Below are 23,835 nucleotides of genomic sequence, written 5' to 3' on the forward strand. Positions count from 1 at the left end.
CGCATCAATATAGACCAAAGTACAGAGGGTTAGGCTATGCTATTGTGCACCTACCTGATGCATCAGAAGGTGCGAGGCCCTTGCTAAATTCTGTGCACAGACTTTGAGATCTATACTTTAGACTGTATCTAAACCTGCTCCAACATGGACTGACATTCTGGCCTACTTTCAGCCGATGCGACTTGTCTGTCGCTGAACAGTCGCTTTTTATGTATTCAGCACCTATGTATAATGTTGTAAAAATGCTCTAGAAGCTAAAGTCGCAGAAATGTCACACATATTTGGCCTGCAACTTTCTGTGCGACAAATTCAGACAGGAAAAATCAGTATAAATCCTTAGAAAATTATCCCCCAGTGTCTCCATCTGCTGGCGGTATTGAATAAGCATTGCTGCACTGATGGGGTATGCATTAGACGAAAAAAAAGAAGAAAAAGAAGAATAATACGCCCAGAAAAGAGGCGAAAAGGAGAAAAACGTAAAAAAACGTGAAAAAAAAGTAAGAGGAAGAGAAGGGAAAAAAAGGTGGAAATGGGTTTAAAAGTGATTTCGGCGGAGAAATATATATATATATATATATATATATATATATATATATATATATATATATACGCGCACACACACACATATATATAAACGTATTCTCCGTTGAGATATTGCAGCCGCTGCTGTGTCCAGGCCCAGGAGCCTTAGCACTGTGCTGTGATGTCACTCAATACCACTGACATCACTAGGTGTAAACAACATCTCTCCTTTGCTGTGTATGTGACTATGGAGCTGTTTGGTGATGTCGTCTATTATGGCCTTCATAGAAGCAACAGGAGATTGTTGCATCCATCTAGAACCCTCAGAACTACAGTGCTATGATGTCACTCACTTCCACAGGCCTTGCAGAGTGTAAACAACAACAACCCAGCTTTGTTGTGTATGTAACCATAGGGATTTGTGATGTCACCTAGAACCTTCACAGCAGCGACAGCTTTATGAGGAGCATCAGCACTGCTCTGCCTGAGCAGAACCATCACCGCCATAGGTTGTCAAATAACCCGGATTTAACCCACACAGGTAAGTCCAATGGGGTGCAGGCATGTCCTCTATGCTTACAGCTTCCCGTGGGTGTTGGCTTGATACCGTTTGGGGACAGCCAAGGAGGCATCTGCAGGCAACAAAGGTAGGTGTGTGCTTGTGTGTGTGTTTCCTATGCAGATCCTAAGCCCAGTGTCACATGCAAGTAGGAGGAGTAAGAAGGGTTCCTGGCAAATCCGGGTTATGGATTGCATTTAAAAAGGCCCCGTGGGAGTGCAATGGGCCCCTGTCTTGCTGCTTAGCAATAATGGTATGGGTTTAGGTTCTGCTGTGTGTACTGGTGGTTGACTGCCCCCCAGCCCAGAGTGTGCATGGAAAATTGTCTGGCAGCCTCCCTGACAGCAAGCAGTGATAGTGCCCATGAAGGGCACCTTGTTGGGCCCGCCCCTTTCACGGTTATCGCTTCTCGGCCTTTTGGCTAAGATCAAGTGTAGTATCTGTTCTTATCAGTTTAATATCTGATACGTCCCCTATCTGGGGACCATATATTAAATGGATTTTTGAGAACGGGGGCCGATTTCGAAGCTTGCTTCCGTCGCCCTATGCATTGACCCGATATGGCAGTATCTTCGGGTACAGTGCACCACCCCCTTACAGGGTTAAAAAGAAAGATTCCTACTTTCATTGCTACCTGCTTGCTGGCTAGCCAGCTAGCCAGCCCTGTGGGCCTTGCTGCTGCTGCAGCCAAAAAACAAAAGGTGGTGATGCTGCTGCTTCTGCTGCTTCTGCTTCTGCTTGTGTCTGGCCGCTGTTGGAGCGTCCAGGCACAGGACTTCTGCTGCTGCTGACTAAATGGCCTCCTTAATTGGATCATTTGAGTAGCCAGCACACCTGTGCAGGTAGGGCATGACATGATAGGCAGCTGCCTTGATAGCGGGTGGGTGCTGAATGTTCCTAATTGACAAAATAAGATTAATGCTTATGAAGAAATATAAAATCTCATCCCTTCCCCAATATCGCGCCACACCCCTACCCCTTAATTCCCTGGTTGAACTTGATGGACATATGTCTTTTTTCGACCGTACTAACTATGTAACTATGTAACATAACATGGGGGGGGGGGGTCTCCTGGCTGTTCACACAGGTGTGTCATTGCTGTACATTGACCATGCATTGCTTCTGTGGTATTGCAAAGGCAAAGACAAATGCTTCCAGCCATCCATTGCACTAATGGATTGGTCATCAGCTGGCTGTCTATGTCCCGCATCAATATAGACCAAAGTACAGAGGGTTAGGCTATGCTATTGTGCACCTACCTGATGCATCAGAAGGTGCGAGGCCCTTGCTAAATTCTGTGCACAGACTTTGAGATCTATACTTTAGACTGTATCTAAACCTGCTCCAACATGGACTGACATTCTGGCCTACTTTCAGCCGATGCGACTTGTCTGTCGCTGAACAGTCGCTTTTTATGTATTCAGCACCTATGTATAATGTTGTAAAAATGCTCTAGAAGCTAAAGTCGCAGAAATGTCACACATATTTGGCCTGCAACTTTCTGTGCGACAAATTCAGACAGGAAAAATCAGTATAAATCCTTAGAAAATTATCCCCCAGTGTCTCCATCTGCTGGCGGTATTGAATAAGCATTGCTGCACTGATGGGGTATGCATTAGACGAAAAAAAAAGAAGAAAAAGAAGAATAATACGCCCAGAAAAGAGGCGAAAAGGAGAAAAACGTAAAAAAACGTGAAAAAAAAGTAAGAGGAAGAGAAGGGAAAAAAAGGTGGAAATGGGTTTAAAAGTGATTTCGGCGGAGAAATATATATATATATATATATATATATATATATATACGCGCACACACACACATATATATAAACGTATTCTCCGTTGAGATATTGCAGCCGCTGCTGTGTCCAGGCCCAGGAGCCTTAGCACTGTGCTGTGATGTCACTCAATACCACTGACATCACTAGGTGTAAACAACATCTCTCCTTTGCTGTGTATGTGACTATGGAGCTGTTTGGTGATGTCGTCTATTATGGCCTTCATAGAAGCAACAGGAGATTGTTGCATCCATCTAGAACCCTCAGAACTACAGTGCTATGATGTCACTCACTTCCACAGGCCTTGCAGAGTGTAAACAACAACAACCCAGCTTTGTTGTGTATGTAACCATAGGGATTTGTGATGTCACCTAGAACCTTCACAGCAGCGACAGCTTTATGAGGAGCATCAGCACTGCTCTGCCTGAGCAGAACCATCACCGCCATAGGTTGTCAAATAACCCGGATTTAACCCACACAGGTAAGTCCAATGGGGTGCAGGCATGTCCTCTATGCTTACAGCTTCCCGTGGGTGTTGGTTTGATACCGTTTGGGGACAGCCAAGGAGGCATCTGCAGGCAACAAAGGTAGGTGTGTGCTTGTGTGTGTGTTTCCTATGCAGATCCTAAGCCCAGTGTCACATGCAAGTAGGAGGAGTAAGAAGGGTTCCTGGCAAATCCGGGTTATGGATTGCATTTAAAAAGGCCCCGTGGGAGTGCAATGGGCCCCTGTCTTGCTGCTTAGCAATAATGGTATGGGTTTAGGTTCTGCTGTGTGTACTGGTGGTTGACTGCCCCCCAGCCCAGAGTGTGCATGGAAAATTGTCTGGCAGCCTCCCTGACAGCAAGCAGTGATAGTGCCCATGAAGGGGACCTTGTTGGGCCCGCCCCTTTCACGGTTATCGCTTCTCGGCCTTTTGGCTAAGATCAAGTGTAGTATCTGTTCTTATCAGTTTAATATCTGATACGTCCCCTATCTGGGGACCATATATTAAATGGATTTTTGAGAACGGGGGCCGATTTCGAAGCTTGCTTCCGTCGCCCTATGCATTGACCCGATATGGCAGTATCTTCGGGTACAGTGCACCACCCCCTTACAGGGTTAAAAAGAAAGATTCCTACTTTCATTGCTACCTGCTTGCTGGCTAGCCAGCTAGCCAGCCCTGTGGGCCTTGCTGCTGCTGCAGCCAAAAAACAAAAGGTGGTGCTGCTGCTGCTTCTGCTGCTTCTGCTTCTGCTTGTGTCTGGCCGCTGTTGGAGCGTCCAGGCACAGGACTTCTGCTGCTGCTGACTAAATGGCCTCCTTAATTGGATCATTTGAGTAGCCAGCACACCTGTGCAGGTAGGGCATGACATGATAGGCAGCTGCCTTGATAGCGGGTGGGTGCTGAATGTTCCTAATTGACAAAATAAGATTAATGCTTATGAAGAAATATAAAATCTCATCCCTTCCCCAATATCGCGCCACACCCCTACCCCTTAATTCCCTGGTTGAACTTGATGGACATATGTCTTTTTTCGACCGTACTAACTATGTAACTATGTAACATAACATGGGGGGGGGGGGGGGGTCTCCTGGCTGTTCACACAGGTGTGTCATTGCTGTACATTGACCATGCATTGCTTCTGTAGTATTGCAAAGGCAAAGACAAATGCTTCCAGCCATCCATTGCACTAATGGATTGGTCATCAGCTGGCTGTCTATGTCCCGCATCAATATAGACCAAAGTACAGAGGGTTAGGCTATGCTATTGTGCACCTACCTGATGCATCAGAAGGTGCGAGGCCCTTGCTAAATTCTGTGCACAGACTTTGAGATCTATACTTTAGACTGTATCTAAACCTGCTCCAACATGGACTGACATTCTGGCCTACTTTCAGCCGATGCGACTTGTCTGTCGCTGAACAGTCGCTTTTTATGTATTCAGCACCTATGTATAATGTTGTAAAAATGCTCTAGAAGCTAAAGTCGCAGAAATGTCACACATATTTGGCCTGCAACTTTCTGTGCGACAAATTCAGACAGGAAAAATCAGTATAAATCCTTAGAAAATTATCCCCCAGTGTCTCCATCTGCTGGCGGTATTGAATAAGCATTGCTGCACTGATGGGGTATGCATTAGACGAAAAAAAAGAAGAAAAAGAAGAATAATACGCCCAGAAAAGAGGCGAAAAGGAGAAAAACGTAAAAAAACGTGAAAAAAAAGTAAGAGGAAGAGAAGGGAAAAAAAGGTGGAAATGGGTTTAAAAGTGATTTCGGCGGAGAAATATATATATATATATATATATATATATATATACGCGCACACACACACATATATATAAACGTATTCTCCGTTGAGATATTGCAGCCGCTGCTGTGTCCAGGCCCAGGAGCCTTAGCACTGTGCTGTGATGTCACTCAATACCACTGACATCACTAGGTGTAAACAACATCTCTCCTTTGCTGTGTATGTGACTATGGAGCTGTTTGGTGATGTCGTCTATTATGGCCTTCATAGAAGCAACAGGAGATTGTTGCATCCATCTAGAACCCTCAGAACTACAGTGCTATGATGTCACTCACTTCCACAGGCCTTGCAGAGTGTAAACAACAACAACCCAGCTTTGTTGTGTATGTAACCATAGGGATTTGTGATGTCACCTAGAACCTTCACAGCAGCGACAGCTTTATGAGGAGCATCAGCACTGCTCTGCCTGAGCAGAACCATCACCGCCATAGGTTGTCAAATAACCCGGATTTAACCCACACAGGTAAGTCCAATGGGGTGCAGGCATGTCCTCTATGCTTACAGCTTCCCGTGGGTGTTGGTTTGATACCGTTTGGGGACAGCCAAGGAGGCATCTGCAGGCAACAAAGGTAGGTGTGTGCTTGTGTGTGTGTTTCCTATGCAGATCCTAAGCCCAGTGTCACATGCAAGTAGGAGGAGTAAGAAGGGTTCCTGGCAAATCCGGGTTATGGATTGCATTTAAAAAGGCCCCGTGGGAGTGCAATGGGCCCCTGTCTTGCTGCTTAGCAATAATGGTATGGGTTTAGGTTCTGCTGTGTGTACTGGTGGTTGACTGCCCCCCAGCCCAGAGTGTGCATGGAAAATTGTCTGGCAGCCTCCCTGACAGCAAGCAGTGATAGTGCCCATGAAGGGCACCTTGTTGGGCCCGCCCCTTTCACGGTTATCGCTTCTCGGCCTTTTGGCTAAGATCAAGTGTAGTATCTGTTCTTATCAGTTTAATATCTGATACGTCCCCTATCTGGGGACCATATATTAAATGGATTTTTGAGAACGGGGGCCGATTTCGAAGCTTGCTTCCGTCGCCCTATGCATTGACCCGATATGGCAGTATCTTCGGGTACAGTGCACCACCCCCTTACAGGGTTAAAAAGAAAGATTCCTACTTTCATTGCTACCTGCTTGCTGGCTAGCCAGCTAGCCAGCCCTGTGGGCCTTGCTGCTGCTGCAGCCAAAAAACAAAAGGTGGTGCTGCTGCTGCTTCTGCTTCTGCTTGTGTCTGGCCGCTGTTGGAGCGTCCAGGCACAGGACTTCTGCTGCTGCTGACTAAATGGCCTCCTTAATTGGATCATTTGAGTAGCCAGCACACCTGTGCAGGTAGGGCATGACATGATAGGCAGCTGCCTTGATAGCGGGTGGGTGCTGAATGTTCCTAATTGACAAAATAAGATTAATGCTTATGAAGAAATATAAAATCTCATCCCTTCCCCAATATCGCGCCACACCCCTACCCCTTAATTCCCTGGTTGAACTTGATGGACATATGTCTTTTTTCGACCGTACTAACTATGTAACTATGTAACATAACATGGGGGGGGGGGGGGGGTCTCCTGGCTGTTCACACAGGTGTGTCATTGCTGTACATTGACCATGCATTGCTTCTGTAGTATTGCAAAGGCAAAGACAAATGCTTCCAGCCATCCATTGCACTAATGGATTGGTCATCAGCTGGCTGTCTATGTCCCGCATCAATATAGACCAAAGTACAGAGGGTTAGGCTATGCTATTGTGCACCTACCTGATGCATCAGAAGGTGCGAGGCCCTTGCTAAATTCTGTGCACAGACTTTGAGATCTATACTTTAGACTGTATCTAAACCTGCTCCAACATGGACTGACATTCTGGCCTACTTTCAGCCGATGCGACTTGTCTGTCGCTGAACAGTCGCTTTTTATGTATTCAGCACCTATGTATAATGTTGTAAAAATGCTCTAGAAGCTAAAGTCGCAGAAATGTCACACATATTTGGCCTGCAACTTTCTGTGCGACAAATTCAGACAGGAAAAATCAGTATAAATCCTTAGAAAATTATCCCCCAGTGTCTCCATCTGCTGGCGGTATTGAATAAGCATTGCTGCACTGATGGGGTATGCATTAGACGAAAAAAAAGAAGAAAAAGAAGAATAATACGCCCAGAAAAGAGGCGAAAAGGAGAAAAACGTAAAAAAACGTGAAAAAAAAGTAAGAGGAAGAGAAGGGAAAAAAAGGTGGAAATGGGTTTAAAAGTGATTTCGGAGGAGAAATATATATATATATATATATATATATATATATATATATACGCGCACACACACACATATATATAAACGTATTCTCCGTTGAGATATTGCAGCCGCTGCTGTGTCCAGGCCCAGGAGCCTTAGCACTGTGCTGTGATGTCACTCAATACCACTGACATCACTAGGTGTAAACAACATCTCTCCTTTGCTGTGTATGTGACTATGGAGCTGTTTGGTGATGTCGTCTATTATGGCCTTCATAGAAGCAACAGGAGATTGTTGCATCCATCTAGAACCCTCAGAACTACAGTGCTATGATGTCACTCACTTCCACAGGCCTTGCAGAGTGTAAACAACAACAACCCAGCTTTGTTGTGTATGTAACCATAGGGATTGTGATGTCACCTAGAACCTTCACAGCAGCGACAGCTTTATGAGGAGCATCAGCACTGCTCTGCCTGAGCAGAACCATCACCGCCATAGGTTGTCAAATAACCCGGATTTAACCCACACAGGTAAGTCCAATGGGGTGCAGGCATGTCCTCTATGCTTACAGCTTCCCGTGGGTGTTGGTTTGATACCGTTTGGGGACAGCCAAGGAGGCATCTGCAGGCAACAAAGGTAGGTGTGTGCTTGTGTGTGTGTTTCCTATGCAGATCCTAAGCCCAGTGTCACATGCAAGTAGGAGGAGTAAGAAGGGTTCCTGGCAAATCCGGGTTATGGATTGCATTTAAAAAGGCCCCGTGGGAGTGCAATGGGCCCCTGTCTTGCTGCTTAGCAATAATGGTATGGGTTTAGGTTCTGCTGTGTGTACTGGTGGTTGACTGCCCCCCAGCCCAGAGTGTGCATGGAAAATTGTCTGGCAGCCTCCCTGACAGCAAGCAGTGATAGTGCCCATGAAGGGCACCTTGTTGGGCCCGCCCCTTTCACGGTTATCGCTTCTCGGCCTTTTGGCTAAGATCAAGTGTAGTATCTGTTCTTATCAGTTTAATATCTGATACGTCCCCTATCTGGGGACCATATATTAAATGGATTTTTGAGAACGGGGGCCGATTTCGAAGCTTGCTTCCGTCGCCCTATGCATTGACCCGATATGGCAGTATCTTCGGGTACAGTGCACCACCCCCTTACAGGGTTAAAAAGAAAGATTCCTACTTTCATTGCTACCTGCTTGCTGGCTAGCCAGCTAGCCAGCCCTGTGGGCCTTGCTGCTGCTGCAGCCAAAAAACAAAAGGTGGTGCTGCTGCTGCTGCTTCTGCTGCTTCTGCTTCTGCTTGTGTCTGGCCGCTGTTGGAGCGTCCAGGCACAGGACTTCTGCTGCTGCTGACTAAATGGCCTCCTTAATTGGATCATTTGAGTAGCCAGCACACCTGTGCAGGTAGGGCATGACATGATAGGCAGCTGCCTTGATAGCGGGTGGGTGCTGAATGTTCCTAATTGACAAAATAAGATTAATGCTTATGAAGAAATATAAAATCTCATCCCTTCCCCAATATCGCGCCACACCCCTACCCCTTAATTCCCTGGTTGAACTTGATGGACATATGTCTTTTTTCGACCGTACTAACTATGTAACTATGTAACATAACATGGGGGGGGGGGGGGGTCTCCTGGCTGTTCACACAGGTGTGTCATTGCTGTACATTGACCATGCATTGCTTCTGTGGTATTGCAAAGGCAAAGACAAATGCTTCCAGCCATCCATTGCACTAATGGATTGGTCATCAGCTGGCTGTCTATGTCCCGCATCAATATAGACCAAAGTACAGAGGGTTAGGCTATGCTATTGTGCACCTACCTGATGCATCAGAAGGTGCGAGGCCCTTGCTAAATTCTGTGCACAGACTTTGAGATCTATACTTTAGACTGTATCTAAACCTGCTCCAACATGGACTGACATTCTGGCCTACTTTCAGCCGATGCGACTTGTCTGTCGCTGAACAGTCGCTTTTTATGTATTCAGCACCTATGTATAATGTTGTAAAAATGCTCTAGAAGCTAAAGTCGCAGAAATGTCACACATATTTGGCCTGCAACTTTCTGTGCGACAAATTCAGACAGGAAAAATCAGTATAAATCCTTAGAAAATTATCCCCCAGTGTCTCCATCTGCTGGCGGTATTGAATAAGCATTGCTGCACTGATGGGGTATGCATTAGACGAAAAAAAAGAAGAAAAAGAAGAATAATACGCCCAGAAAAGAGGCGAAAAGGAGAAAAACGTAAAAAAACGTGAAAAAAAAAGTAAGAGGAAGAGAAGGGAAAAAAAGGTGGAAATGGGTTTAAAAGTGATTTCGGCGGAGAAATATATATATATATATATATATATATATATATATATATATATATACGCGCACACACACACATATATATAAACGTATTCTCCGTTGAGATATTGCAGCCGCTGCTGTGTCCAGGCCCAGGAGCCTTAGCACTGTGCTGTGATGTCACTCAATACCACTGACATCACTAGGTGTAAACAACATCTCTCCTTTGCTGTGTATGTGACTATGGAGCTGTTTGGTGATGTCGTCTATTATGGCCTTCATAGAAGCAACAGGAGATTGTTGCATCCATCTAGAACCCTCAGAACTACAGTGCTATGATGTCACTCACTTCCACAGGCCTTGCAGAGTGTAAACAACAACAACCCAGCTTTGTTGTGTATGTAACCATAGGGATTTGTGATGTCACCTAGAACCTTCACAGCAGCGACAGCTTTATGAGGAGCATCAGCACTGCTCTGCCTGAGCAGAACCATCACCGCCATAGGTTGTCAAATAACCCGGATTTAACCCACACAGGTAAGTCCAATGGGGTGCAGGCATGTCCTCTATGCTTACAGCTTCCCGTGGGTGTTGGTTTGATACCGTTTGGGGACAGCCAAGGAGGCATCTGCAGGCAACAAAGGTAGGTGTGTGCTTGTGTGTGTGTTTCCTATGCAGATCCTAAGCCCAGTGTCACATGCAAGTAGGAGGAGTAAGAAGGGTTCCTGGCAAATCCGGGTTATGGATTGCATTTAAAAAGGCCCCGTGGGAGTGCAATGGGCCCCTGTCTTGCTGCTTAGCAATAATGGTATGGGTTTAGGTTCTGCTGTGTGTACTGGTGGTTGACTGCCCCCCAGCCCAGAGTGTGCATGGAAAATTGTCTGGCAGCCTCCCTGACAGCAAGCAGTGATAGTGCCCATGAAGGGCACCTTGTTGGGCCCGCCCCTTTCACGGTTATCGCTTCTCGGCCTTTTGGCTAAGATCAAGTGTAGTATCTGTTCTTATCAGTTTAATATCTGATACGTCCCCTATCTGGGGACCATATATTAAATGGATTTTTGAGAACGGGGGCCGATTTCGAAGCTTGCTTCCGTCGCCCTATGCATTGACCCGATATGGCAGTATCTTCGGGTACAGTGCACCACCCCCTTACAGGGTTAAAAAGAAAGATTCCTACTTTCATTGCTACCTGCTTGCTGGCTAGCCAGCTAGCCAGCCCTGTGGGCCTTGCTGCTGCTGCAGCCAAAAAACAAAAGGTGGTGCTGCTTCTGCTGCTTCTGCTTCTGCTTGTGTCTGGCCGCTGTTGGAGCGTCCAGGCACAGGACTTCTGCTGCTGCTGACTAAATGGCCTCCTTAATTGGATCATTTGAGTAGCCAGCACACCTGTGCAGGTAGGGCATGACATGATAGGCAGCTGCCTTGATAGCGGGTGGGTGCTGAATGTTCCTAATTGACAAAATAAGATTAATGCTTATGAAGAAATATAAAATCTCATCCCTTCCCCAATATCGCGCCACACCCCTACCCCTTAATTCCCTGGTTGAACTTGATGGACATATGTCTTTTTTCGACCGTACTAACTATGTAACTATGTAACATAACATGGGGGGGGGGGGGGTCTCCTGGCTGTTCACACAGGTGTGTCATTGCTGTACATTGACCATGCATTGCTTCTGTGGTATTGCAAAGGCAAAGACAAATGCTTCCAGCCATCCATTGCACTAATGGATTGGTCATCAGCTGGCTGTCTATGTCCCGCATCAATATAGACCAAAGTACAGAGGGTTAGGCTATGCTATTGTGCACCTACCTGATGCATCAGAAGGTGCGAGGCCCTTGCTAAATTCTGTGCACAGACTTTGAGATCTATACTTTAGACTGTATCTAAACCTGCTCCAACATGGACTGACATTCTGGCCTACTTTCAGCCGATGCGACTTGTCTGTCGCTGAACAGTCGCTTTTTATGTATTCAGCACCTATGTATAATGTTGTAAAAATGCTCTAGAAGCTAAAGTCGCAGAAATGTCACACATATTTGGCCTGCAACTTTCTGTGCGACAAATTCAGACAGGAAAAATCAGTATAAATCCTTAGAAAATTATCCCCCAGTGTCTCCATCTGCTGGCGGTATTGAATAAGCATTGCTGCACTGATGGGGTATGCATTAGACGAAAAAAAAGAAGAAAAAGAAGAATAATACGCCCAGAAAAGAGGCGAAAAGGAGAAAAACGTAAAAAAACTTGAAAAAAAAGTAAGAGGAAGAGAAGGGAAAAAAAGGTGGAAATGGGTTTAAAAGTGATTTCGGCGGAGAAATATATATATATATATATATATATATATATATATATATATACGCGCACACACACACATATATATAAACGTATTCTCCGTTGAGATATTGCAGCCGCTGCTGTGTCCAGGCCCAGGAGCCTTAGCACTGTGCTGTGATGTCACTCAATACCACTGACATCACTAGGTGTAAACAACATCTCTCCTTTGCTGTGTATGTGACTATGGAGCTGTTTGGTGATGTCGTCTATTATGGCCTTCATAGAAGCAACAGGAGATTGTTGCATCCATCTAGAACCCTCAGAACTACAGTGCTATGATGTCACTCACTTCCACAGGCCTTGCAGAGTGTAAACAACAACAACCCAGCTTTGTTGTGTATGTAACCATAGGGATTTGTGATGTCACCTAGAACCTTCACAGCAGCGACAGCTTTATGAGGAGCATCAGCACTGCTCTGCCTGAGCAGAACCATCACCGCCATAGGTTGTCAAATAACCCGGATTTAACCCACACAGGTAAGTCCAATGGGGTGCAGGCATGTCCTCTATGCTTACAGCTTCCCGTGGGTGTTGGTTTGATACCGTTTGGGGACAGCCAAGGAGGCATCTGCAGGCAACAAAGGTAGGTGTGTGCTTGTGTGTGTGTTTCCTATGCAGATCCTAAGCCCAGTGTCACATGCAAGTAGGAGGAGTAAGAAGGGTTCCTGGCAAATCCGGGTTATGGATTGCATTTAAAAAGGCCCCGTGGGAGTGCAATGGGCCCCTGTCTTGCTGCTTAGCAATAATGGTATGGGTTTAGGTTCTGCTGTGTGTACTGGTGGTTGACTGCCCCCCAGCCCAGAGTGTGCATGGAAAATTGTCTGGCAGCCTCCCTGACAGCAAGCAGTGATAGTGCCCATGAAGGGCACCTTGTTGGGCCCGCCCCTTTCACGGTTATCGCTTCTCGGCCTTTTGGCTAAGATCAAGTGTAGTATCTGTTCTTATCAGTTTAATATCTGATACGTCCCCTATCTGGGGACCATATATTAAATGGATTTTTGAGAACGGGGGCCGATTTCGAAGCTTGCTTCCGTCGCCCTATGCATTGACCCGATATGGCAGTATCTTCGGGTACAGTGCACCACCCCCTTACAGGGTTAAAAAGAAAGATTCCTACTTTCATTGCTACCTGCTTGCTGGCTAGCCAGCTAGCCAGCCCTGTGGGCCTTGCTGCTGCTGCAGCCAAAAAACAAAAGGTGGTGCTGCTGCTGCTTCTGCTGCTGCTGCTTCTGCTGCTTCTGCTTCTGCTTGTGTCTGGCCGCTGTTGGAGCGTCCAGGCACAGGACTTCTGCTGCTGCTGACTAAATGGCCTCCTTAATTGGATCATTTGAGTAGCCAGCACACCTGTGCAGGTAGGGCATGACATGATAGGCAGCTGCCTTGATAGCGGGTGGGTGCTGAATGTTCCTAATTGACAAAATAAGATTAATGCTTATGAAGAAATATAAAATCTCATCCCTTCCCCAATATCGCGCCACACCCCTACCCCTTAATTCCCTGGTTGAACTTGATGGACATATGTCTTTTTTCGACCGTACTAACTATGTAACTATGTAACATAACATGGGGGGGGGGGGGGGTCTCCTGGCTGTTCACACAGGTGTGTCATTGCTGTACATTGACCATGCATTGCTTCTGTGGTATTGCAAAGGCAAAGACAAATGCTTCCAGCCATCCATTGCACTAATGGATTGGTCATCAGCTGGCTGTCTATGTCCCGCATCAATATAGACCAAAGTACAGAGGGTTAGGCTATGCTATTGTGCACCTACCTGATGCATCAGAAGGTGCGAGGCCCTTGCTAAATTCTGTGCACAGACTTTGAGATCTATACTTTAGACTGTATCTAAACCTGCTCCAACATGGACTGACATTCTGGCCTACTTTCAGCCGATGCGACTTGTCTGTCGCTGAACAGTCGCTTTTTATGTATTCAGCACCTATGTATAATGTTGTAAAAATGCTCTAGAAGCTAAAGTCGCAGAAATGTCACACATATTTGGCCTGCAACTTTCTGTGCGACAAATTCAGACAGGAAAAATCAGTATAAATCCTTAGAAAATTATCCCCCAGTGTCTCCATCTGCTGGCGGTATTGAATAAGCATTGCTGCACTGATGGGGTATGCATTAGACGAAAAAAAAGAAGAAAAAGAAGAATAATACGCCCAGAAAAGAGGCGAAAAGGAGAAAAACGTAAAAAAACGTGAAAAAAAAGTAAGAGGAAGAGAAGGGAAAAAAAGGTGGAAATGGGTTTAAAAGTTATTTCGGCGGAGAAATATATATATATATATATATATATATATATATATATACGCGCACACACACACATATATATAAACGTATTCTCCGTTGAGATATTGCAGCCGCTGCTGTGTCCAGGCCCAGGAGCCTTAGCACTGTGCTGTGATGTCACTCAATACCACTGACATCACTAGGTGTAAACAACATCTCTCCTTTGCTGTGTATGTGACTATGGAGCTGTTTGGTGATGTCGTCTATTATGGCCTTCATAGAAGCAACAGGAGATTGTTGCATCCATCTAGAACCCTCAGAACTACAGTGCTATGATGTCACTCACTTCCACAGGCCTTGCAGAGTGTAAACAACAACAACCCAGCTTTGTTGTGTATGTAACCATAGGGATTTGTGATGTCACCTAGAACCTTCACAGCAGCGACAGCTTTATGAGGAGCATCAGCACTGCTCTGCCTGAGCAGAACCATCACCGCCATAGGTTGTCAAATAACCCGGATTTAACCCACACAGGTAAGTCCAATGGGGTGCAGGCATGTCCTCTATGCTTACAGCTTCCCGTGGGTGTTGGTTTGATACCGTTTGGGGACAGCCAAGGAGGCATCTGCAGGCAACAAAGGTAGGTGTGTGCTTGTGTGTGTGTTTCCTATGCAGATCCTAAGCCCAGTGTCACATGCAAGTAGGAGGAGTAAGAAGGGTTCCTGGCAAATCCGGGTTATGGATTGCATTTAAAAAGGCCCCGTGGGAGTGCAATGGGCCCCTGTCTTGCTGCTTAGCAATAATGGTATGGGTTTAGGTTCTGCTGTGTGTACTGGTGGTTGACTGCCCCCCAGCCCAGAGTGTGCATGGAAAATTGTCTGGCAGCCTCCCTGACAGCAAGCAGTGATAGTGCCCATGAAGGGCACCTTGTTGGGCCCGCCCCTTTCACGGTTATCGCTTCTCGGCCTTTTGGCTAAGATCAAGTGTAGTATCTGTTCTTATCAGTTTAATATCTGATACGTCCCCTATCTGGGGACCATATATTAAATGGATTTTTGAGAACGGGGGCCGATTTCGAAGCTTGCTTCCGTCGCCCTATGCATTGACCCGATATGGCAGTATCTTCGGGTACAGTGCACCACCCCCTTACAGGGTTAAAAAGAAAGATTCCTACTTTCATTGCTACCTGCTTGCTGGCTAGCCAGCTAGCCAGCCCTGTGGGCCTTGCTGCTGCTGCAGCTAAAAAACAAAAGGTGGTGCTGCTGCTGCTGCTTCTGCTGCTTCTGCTTCTGCTTGTGTCTGGCCGCTGTTGGAGCGTCCAGGCACAGGACTTCTGCTGCTGCTGACTAAATGGCCTCCTTAATTGGATCATTTGAGTAGCCAGCACACCTGTGCAGGTAGGGCATGACATGATAGGCAGCTGCCTTGATAGCGGGTGGGTGCTGAATGTTCCTAATTGACAAAATAAGATTAATGCTTATGAAGAAATATAAAATCTCATCCCTTCCCCAATATCGCGCCACACCCCTACCCCTTAATTCCCTGGTTGAACTTGATGGACATATGTCTTTTTTCGACCGTACTAACTATGTAACTATGTAACATAACATGGGGGGGGGGGGGGGGGGTCTCCTGGCTGTTCACACAGGTGTGTCATTGCTGTACATTGACCATGCATTGCTTCTGTGGTATTGCAAAGGCAAAGACAAATGCTTCCAGCCATCCATTGCACTAATGGATTGGTCATCAGCTGGCTGTCTATGTCCCGCATCAATATAGACCAAAGTACAGAGGGTTAGGCTATGCTATTGTGCACCTACCTGATGCATCAGAAGGTGCGAGGCCCTTGCTAAATTCTGTGCACAGACTTTGAGATCTATACTTTAGACTGTATCTAAACCTGCTCCAACATGGACTGACATTCTGGCCTACTTTCAGCCGATGCGACTTGTCTGTCGCTGAACAGTCACTTTTTATGTATTCAGCACCTATGTATAATGTTGTAAAAATGCTCTAGAAGCTAAAGTCGCAGAAATGTCACACATATTTGGCCTGCAACTTTCTGTGCGACAAATTCAGACAGGAAAAATCAGTATAAATCCTTAGAAAATTATCCCCCAGTGTCTCCATCTGCTGGCGGTATTGAATAAGCATTGCTGCACTGATGGGGTATGCATTAGACGAAAAAAAAGAAGAAAAAGAAGAATAATACGCCCAGAAAAGAGGCGAAAAGGAGAAAAACGTAAAAAAACGTGAAAAAAAAGTAAGAGGAAGAGAAGGGAAAAAAAGGTGGAAATGGGTTTAAAAGTGATTTCGGCGGAGAAATATATATATATATATATATATATATATATATATATATATATATATACGCGCACACACACACATATATATAAACGTATTCTCCGTTGAGATATTGCAGCCGCTGCTGTGTCCAGGCCCAGGAGCCTTAGCACTGTGCTGTGATGTCACTCAATACCACTGACATCACTAGGTGTAAACAACATCTCTCCTTTGCTGTGTATGTGACTATGGAGCTGTTTGGTGATGTCGTCTATTATGGCCTTCATAGAAGCAACAGGAGATTGTTGCATCCATCTAGAACCCTCAGAACTACAGTGCTATGATGTCACTCACTTCCACAGGCCTTGCAGAGTGTAAACAACAACAACCCAGCTTTGTTGTGTATGTAACCATAGGGATTTGTGATGTCACCTAGAACCTTCACAGCAGCGACAGCTTTATGAGGAGCATCAGCACTGCTCTGCCTGAGCAGAACCATCACCGCCATAGGTTGTCAAATAACTCGGATTTAACCCACACAGGTAAGTCCAATGGGGTGCAGGCATGTCCTCTATGCTTACAGCTTCCCGTGGGTGTTGGTTTGATACCGTTTGGGGACAGCCAAGGAGGCATCTGCAGGCAACAAAGGTAGGTGTGTGCTTGTGTGTGTGTTTCCTATGCAGATCCTAAGCCCAGTGTCACATGCAAGTAGGAGGAGTAAGAAGGGTTCCTGGCAAATCCGGGTTATGGATTGCATTTAAAAAGGCCCCGTGGGAGTGCAATGGGCCCCTGTCTTGCTGCTTAGCAATAATGGTATGGGTTTAGGTTCTGCTGTGTGTACTGGTGGTTGACTGCCCCCCAGCCCAGAGTGTGCATGGAAAATTGTCTGGCAGCCTCCCTGACAGCAAGCAGTGATAGTGCCCATGAAGGGCACCTTGTTGGGCCCGCCCCTTTCACGGTTATCGCTTCTCGGCCTTTTGGCTAAGATCAAGTGTAGTATCTGTTCTTATCAGTTTAATATCTGATACGTCCCCTATCTGGGGACCATATATTAAATGGATTTTTGAGAACGGGGGCCGATTTCGAAGCTTGCTTCCGTCGCCCTATGCATTGACCCGATATGGCAGTATCTTCGGGTACAGTGCACCACCCCCTTACAGGGTTAAAAAGAAAGATTCCTACTTTCATTGCTACCTGCTTGCTGGCTAGCCAGCTAGCCAGCCCTGTGGGCCTTGCTGCTGCTGCAGCCAAAAAACAAAAGGTGGTGCTGCTGCTGCTTCTGCTGCTTCTGCTTCTGCTTGTGTCTGGCCGCTGTTGGAGCGTCCAGGCACAGGACTTCTGCTGCTGCTGACTAAATGGCCTCCTTAATTGGATCATTTGAGTAGCCAGCACACCTGTGCAGGTAGGGCATGACATGATAGGCAGCTGCCTTGATAGCGGGTGGGTGCTGAATGTTCCTAATTGACAAAATAAGATTAATGCTTATGAAGAAATATAAAATCTCATCCCTTCCCCAATATCGCGCCACACCCCTACCCCTTAATTCCCTGGTTGAACTTGATGGACATATGTCTTTTTTCGACCGTACTAACTATGTAACTATGTAACATAACATGGGGGGGGGGGGGGTCTCCTGGCTGTTCACACAGGTGTGTCATTGCTGTACATTGACCATGCATTGCTTCTGTGGTATTGCAAAGGCAAAGACAAATGCTTCCAGCCATCCATTGCACTAATGGATTGGTCATCAGCTGGCTGTCTATGTCCCGCATCAATATAGACCAAAGTACAGAGGGTTAGGCTATGCTATTGTGCACCTACCTGATGCATCAGAAGGTGCGAGGCCCTTGCTAAATTCTGTGCACAGACTTTGAGATCTATACTTTAGACTGTATCTAAACCTGCTCCAACATGGACTGACATTCTGGCCTACTTTCAGCCGATGCGACTTGTCTGTCGCTGAACAGTCGCTTTTTATGTATTCAGCACCTATGTATAATGTTGTAAAAATGCTCTAGAAGCTAAAGTCGCAGAAATGTCACACATATTTGGCCTGCAACTTTCTGTGCGACAAATTCAGACAGGAAAAATCAGTATAAATCCTTAGAAAATTATCCCCCAGTGTCTCCATCTGCTGGCGGTATTGAATAAGCATTGCTGCACTGATGGGGTATGCATTAGACGAAAAAAAAGAAGAAAAAGAAGTATAATACGCCCAGAAAAGAGGCGAAAAGGAGAAAAACGTAAAAAAACGTGAAAAAAAAGTAAGAGGAAGAGAAGGGAAAAAAAGGTGGAAATGGGTTTAAAAGTGATTTCGGCAGAGAAATATATATATATATATATATATATATATATATATATATATATATATATATATATATACGCGCACACACACACATATATATAAACGTATTCTCCGTTGAGATATTGCAGCCGCTGCTGTGTCCAGGCCCAGGAGCCTTAGCACTGTGCTGTGATGTCACTCAATACCACTGACATCACTAGGTGTAAACAACATCTCTCCTTTGCTGTGTATGTGACTATGGAGCTGTTTGGTGATGTCGTCTATTATGGCCTTCATAGAAGCAACAGGAGATTGTTGCATCCATCTAGAACCCTCAGAACTACAGTGCTATGATGTCACTCACTTCCACAGGCCTTGCAGAGTGTAAACAACAACAACCCAGCTTTGTTGTGTATGTAACCATAGGGATTTGTGATGTCACCTAGAACCTTCACAGCAGCGACAGCTTTATGAGGAGCATCAGCACTGCTCTGCCTGAGCAGAACCATCACCGCCATAGGTTGTCAAATAACCCGGATTTAACCCACACAGGTAAGTCCAATGGGGTGCAGGCATGTCCTCTATGCTTACAGCTTCCCGTGGGTGTTGGTTTGATACCGTTTGGGGACAGCCAAGGAGGCATCTGCAGGCAACAAAGGTAGGTGTGTGCTTGTGTGTGTGTTTCCTATGCAGATCCTAAGCCCAGTGTCACATGCAAGTAGGAGGAGTAAGAAGGGTTCCTGGCAAATCCGGGTTATGGATTGCATTTAAAAAGGCCCCGTGGGAGTGCAATGGGCCCCTGTCTTGCTGCTTAGCAATAATGGTATGGGTTTAGGTTCTGCTGTGTGTACTGGTGGTTGACTGCCCCCCAGCCCAGAGTGTGCATGGAAAATTGTCTGGCAGCCTCCCTGACAGCAAGCAGTGATAGTGCCCATGAAGGGCACCTTGTTGGGCCCGCCCCTTTCACGGTTATCGCTTCTCGGCCTTTTGGCTAAGATCAAGTGTAGTATCTGTTCTTATCAGTTTAATATCTGATACGTCCCCTATCTGGGGACCATATATTAAATGGATTTTTGAGAACGGGGGCCGATTTCGAAGCTTGCTTCCGTCGCCCTATGCATTGACCCGATATGGCAGTATCTTCGGGTACAGTGCACCACCCCCTTACAGGGTTAAAAAGAAAGATTCCTACTTTCATTGCTACCTGCTTGCTGGCTAGCCAGCTAGCCAGCCCTGTGGGCCTTGCTGCTGCTGCAGCTAAAAAACAAAAGGTGGTGCTGCTGCTGCTGCTTCTGCTGCTTCTGCTTCTGCTTGTGTCTGGCCGCTGTTGGAGCGTCCAGGCACAGGACTTCTGCTGCTGCTGACTAAATGGCCTCCTTAATTGGATCATTTGAGTAGCCAGCACACCTGTGCAGGTAGGGCATGACATGGTAGGCAGCTGCCTTGATAGCGGGTGGGTGCTGAATGTTCCTAATTGACAAAATAAGATTAATGCTTATGAAGAAATATAAAATCTCATCCCTTCCCCAATATCGCGCCACACCCCTACCCCTTAATTCCCTGGTTGAACTTGATGGACATATGTCTTTTTTCGACCGTACTAACTATGTAACTATGTAACATAACATGGGGGGGGGGGGGTCTCCTGGCTGTTCACACAGGTGTGTCATTGCTGTACATTGACCATGCATTGCTTCTGTGGTATTGCAAAGGCAAAGACAAATGCTTCCAGCCATCCATTGCACTAATGGATTGGTCATCAGCTGGCTGTCTATGTCCCGCATCAATATAGACCAAAGTACAGAGGGTTAGGCTATGCTATTGTGCACCTACCTGATGCATCAGAAGGTGCGAGGCCCTTGCTAAATTCTGTGCACAGACTTTGAGATCTATACTTTAGACTGTATCTAAACCTGCTCCAACATGGACTGACATTCTGGCCTACTTTCAGCCGATGCGACTTGTCTGTCGCTGAACAGTCGCTTTTTATGTATTCAGCACCTATGTATAATGTTGTAAAAATGCTCTAGAAGCTAAAGTCGCAGAAATGTCACACATATTTGGCCTGCAACTTTCTGTGCGACAAATTCAGACAGGAAAAATCAGTATAAATCCTTAGAAAATTATCCCCCAGTGTCTCCATCTGCTGGCGGTATTGAATAAGCATTGCTGCACTGATGGGGTATGCATTAGACGAAAAAAAAGAAGAAAAAGAAGAATAATACGCCCAGAAAAGAGGCGAAAAGGAGAAAAACGTAAAAAAACGTGAAAAAAAAGTAAGAGGAAGAGAAGGGAAAAAAAGGTGGAAATGGGTTTAAAAGTGATTTCGGCGGAGAAATATATATATATATATATATATATATATATATATATATATATATACGCGCACACACACACATATATATAAACGTATTCTCCGTTGAGATATTGCAGCCGCTGCTGTGTCCAGGCCCAGGAGCCTTAGCACTGTGCTGTGATGTCACTCAATACCACTGACATCACTAGGTGTAAACAACATCTCTCCTTTGCTGTGTATGTGACTATGGAGCTGTTTGGTGATGTCGTCTATTATGGCCTTCATAGAAGCAACAGGAGATTGTTGCATCCATCTAGAACCCTCAGAACTACAGTGCTATGATGTCACTCACTTCCACAGGCCTTGCAGAGTGTAAACAACAACAACCCAGCTTTGTTGTGTATGTAACCATAGGGATTTGTGATGTCACCTAGAACCTTCACAGCAGCGACAGCTTTATGAGGAGCATCAGCACTGCTCTGCCTGAGCAGAACCATCACCGCCATAGGTTGTCAAATAACCCGGATTTAACCCACACAGGTAAGTCCAATGGGGTGCAGGCATGTCCTCTATGCTTACAGCTTCCCGTGGGTGTTGGTTTGATACCGTTTGGGGACAGCCAAGGAGGCATCTGCAGGCAACAAAGGTAGGTGTGTGCTTGTGTGTGTGTTTCCTATGCAGATCCTAAGCCCAGTGTCACATGCAAGTAGGAGGAGTAAGAAGGGTTCCTGGCAAATCCGGGTTATGGATTGCATTTAAAAAGGCCCCGTGGGAGTGCAATGGGCCCCTGTCTTGCTGCTTAGCAATAATGGTATGGGTTTAGGTTCTGCTGTGTGTACTGGTGGTTGACTGCCCCCCAGCCCAGAGTGTGCATGGAAAATTGTCTGGCAGCCTCCCTGACAGCAAGCAGTGATAGTGCCCATGAAGGGCACCTTGTTGGGCCCGCCCCTTTCACGGTTATCGCTTCTCGGCCTTTTGGCTAAGATCAAGTGTAGTATCTGTTCTTATCAGTTTAATATCTGATACGTCCCCTATCTGGGGACCATATATTAAATGGATTTTTGAGAACGGGGGCCGATTTCGAAGCTTGCTTCCGTCGCCCTATGCATTGACCCGATATGGCAGTATCTTCGGGTACAGTGCACCACCCCCTTACAGGGTTAAAAAGAAAGATTCCTACTTTCATTGCTACCTGCTTGCTGGCTAGCCAGCTAGCCAGCCCTGTGGGCCTTGCTGCTGCTGCAGCCAAAAAACAAAAGGTGGTGCTGCTGCTGCTTCTGCTGCTGCTGCTTCTGCTGCTTCTGCTTCTGCTTGTGTCTGGCCGCTGTTGGAGCGTCCAGGCACAGGACTTCTGCTGCTGCTGACTAAATGGCCTCCTTAATTGGATCATTTGAGTAGCCAGCACACCTGTGCAGGTAGGGCATGACATGATAGGCAGCTGCCTTGATAGCGGGTGGGTGCTGAATGTTCCTAATTGACAAAATAAGATTAATGCTTATGAAGAAATATAAAATCTCATCCCTTCCCCAATATCGCGCCACACCCCTACCCCTTAATTCCCTGGTTGAACTTGATGGACATATGTCTTTTTTCGACCGTACTAACTATGTAACTATGTAACATAACATGGGGGGGGGGGGGGGGTCTCCTGGCTGTTCACACAGGTGTGTCCTTGCTGTACATTGACCATGCATTGCTTCTGTGGTATTGCAAAGGCAAAGACAAATGCTTCCAGCCATCCATTGCACTAATGGATTGGTCATCAGCTGGCTGTCTATGTCCCGCATCAATATAGACCAAAGTACAGAGGGTTAGGCTATGCTATTGTGCACCTACCTGATGCATCAGAAGGTGCGAGGCCCTTGCTAAATTCTGTGCACAGACTTTGAGATCTATACTTTAGACTGTATCTAAACCTGCTCCAACATGGACTGACATTCTGGCCTACTTTCAGCCGATGCGACTTGTCTGTCGCTGAACAGTCGCTTTTTATGTATTCAGCACCTATGTATAATGTTGTAAAAATGCTCTAGAAGCTAAAGTCGCAGAAATGTCACACATATTTGGCCTGCAACTTTCTGTGCGACAAATTCAGACAGGAAAAATCAGTATAAATCCTTAGAAAATTATCCCCCAGTGTCTCCATCTGCTGGCGGTATTGAATAAGCATTGCTGCACTGATGGGGTATGCATTAGACGAAAAAAAAGAAGAAAAAGAAGAATAATACGCCCAGAAAAGAGGCGAAAAGGAGAAAAACGTAAAAAAACGTGAAAAAAAAGTAAGAGGAAGAGAAGGGAAAAAAAGGTGGAAATGGGTTTAAAAGTGATTTCGGCGGAGAAATATATATATATATATATATATATATATATATATATATATATACGCGCACACACACACATATATATAAACGTATTCTCCGTTGAGATATTGCAGCCGCTGCTGTGTCCAGGCCCAGGAGCCTTAGCACTGTGCTGTGATGTCACTCAATACCACTGACATCACTAGGTGTAAACAACATCTCTCCTTTGCTGTGTATGTGACTATGGAGCTGTTTGGTGATGTCGTCTATTATGGCCTTCATAGAAGCAACAGGAGATTGTTGCATCCATCTAGAACCCTCAGAACTACAGTGCTATGATGTCACTCACTTCCACAGGCCTTGCAGAGTGTAAACAACAACAACCCAGCTTTGTTGTGTATGTAACCATAGGGATTTGTGATGTCACCTAGAACCTTCACAGCAGCGACAGCTTTATGAGGAGCATCAGCACTGCTCTGCCTG

General features: G+C 45.9%; 10 non-coding genes across 10 annotated transcripts; all 10 read left to right on the forward strand.

Annotated features, from left to right (window-relative positions):
- Window positions 1-1,482: 1,482 nt before the first annotated feature.
- On the forward strand, window positions 1,483-1,673 carry LOC130309476 (U2 spliceosomal RNA). Its single transcript, XR_008858141.1, has one exon. It is a non-coding gene; the product is annotated as a U2 spliceosomal RNA (small nuclear RNA).
- Window positions 1,674-3,753: 2,080 nt separating this feature from the next.
- On the forward strand, window positions 3,754-3,944 carry LOC130309477 (U2 spliceosomal RNA). Its single transcript, XR_008858142.1, has one exon. It is a non-coding gene; the product is annotated as a U2 spliceosomal RNA (small nuclear RNA).
- A 2,081-nt stretch (window positions 3,945-6,025) lies between these two features.
- On the forward strand, window positions 6,026-6,216 carry LOC130309478 (U2 spliceosomal RNA). The gene has a single exon (XR_008858143.1). It is a non-coding gene; the product is annotated as a U2 spliceosomal RNA (small nuclear RNA).
- Window positions 6,217-8,293: 2,077 nt separating this feature from the next.
- On the forward strand, window positions 8,294-8,484 carry LOC130309479 (U2 spliceosomal RNA). Its single transcript, XR_008858144.1, has one exon. It is a non-coding gene; the product is annotated as a U2 spliceosomal RNA (small nuclear RNA).
- A 2,096-nt stretch (window positions 8,485-10,580) lies between these two features.
- On the forward strand, window positions 10,581-10,771 carry LOC130309480 (U2 spliceosomal RNA). The gene has a single exon (XR_008858145.1). It is a non-coding gene; the product is annotated as a U2 spliceosomal RNA (small nuclear RNA).
- A 2,081-nt stretch (window positions 10,772-12,852) lies between these two features.
- On the forward strand, window positions 12,853-13,043 carry LOC130309481 (U2 spliceosomal RNA). Its single transcript, XR_008858146.1, has one exon. It is a non-coding gene; the product is annotated as a U2 spliceosomal RNA (small nuclear RNA).
- Window positions 13,044-15,142: 2,099 nt separating this feature from the next.
- LOC130309482 (U2 spliceosomal RNA) lies at window positions 15,143-15,333 on the forward strand. Its single transcript, XR_008858147.1, has one exon. It is a non-coding gene; the product is annotated as a U2 spliceosomal RNA (small nuclear RNA).
- Window positions 15,334-17,433: 2,100 nt separating this feature from the next.
- LOC130309483 (U2 spliceosomal RNA) lies at window positions 17,434-17,624 on the forward strand. The gene has a single exon (XR_008858148.1). It is a non-coding gene; the product is annotated as a U2 spliceosomal RNA (small nuclear RNA).
- Window positions 17,625-19,727: 2,103 nt separating this feature from the next.
- LOC130309484 (U2 spliceosomal RNA) lies at window positions 19,728-19,918 on the forward strand. Its single transcript, XR_008858149.1, has one exon. It is a non-coding gene; the product is annotated as a U2 spliceosomal RNA (small nuclear RNA).
- Window positions 19,919-22,011: 2,093 nt separating this feature from the next.
- Window positions 22,012-22,202, forward strand: LOC130309485 (U2 spliceosomal RNA). The gene has a single exon (XR_008858150.1). It is a non-coding gene; the product is annotated as a U2 spliceosomal RNA (small nuclear RNA).
- Window positions 22,203-23,835: the final 1,633 nt, after the last annotated feature.

This window comes from Hyla sarda, unplaced genomic scaffold (assembly GCF_029499605.1).
Source record: "Hyla sarda isolate aHylSar1 unplaced genomic scaffold, aHylSar1.hap1 scaffold_153, whole genome shotgun sequence".
NCBI classification, from domain to species: domain Eukaryota; kingdom Metazoa; phylum Chordata; class Amphibia; order Anura; family Hylidae; genus Hyla; species Hyla sarda.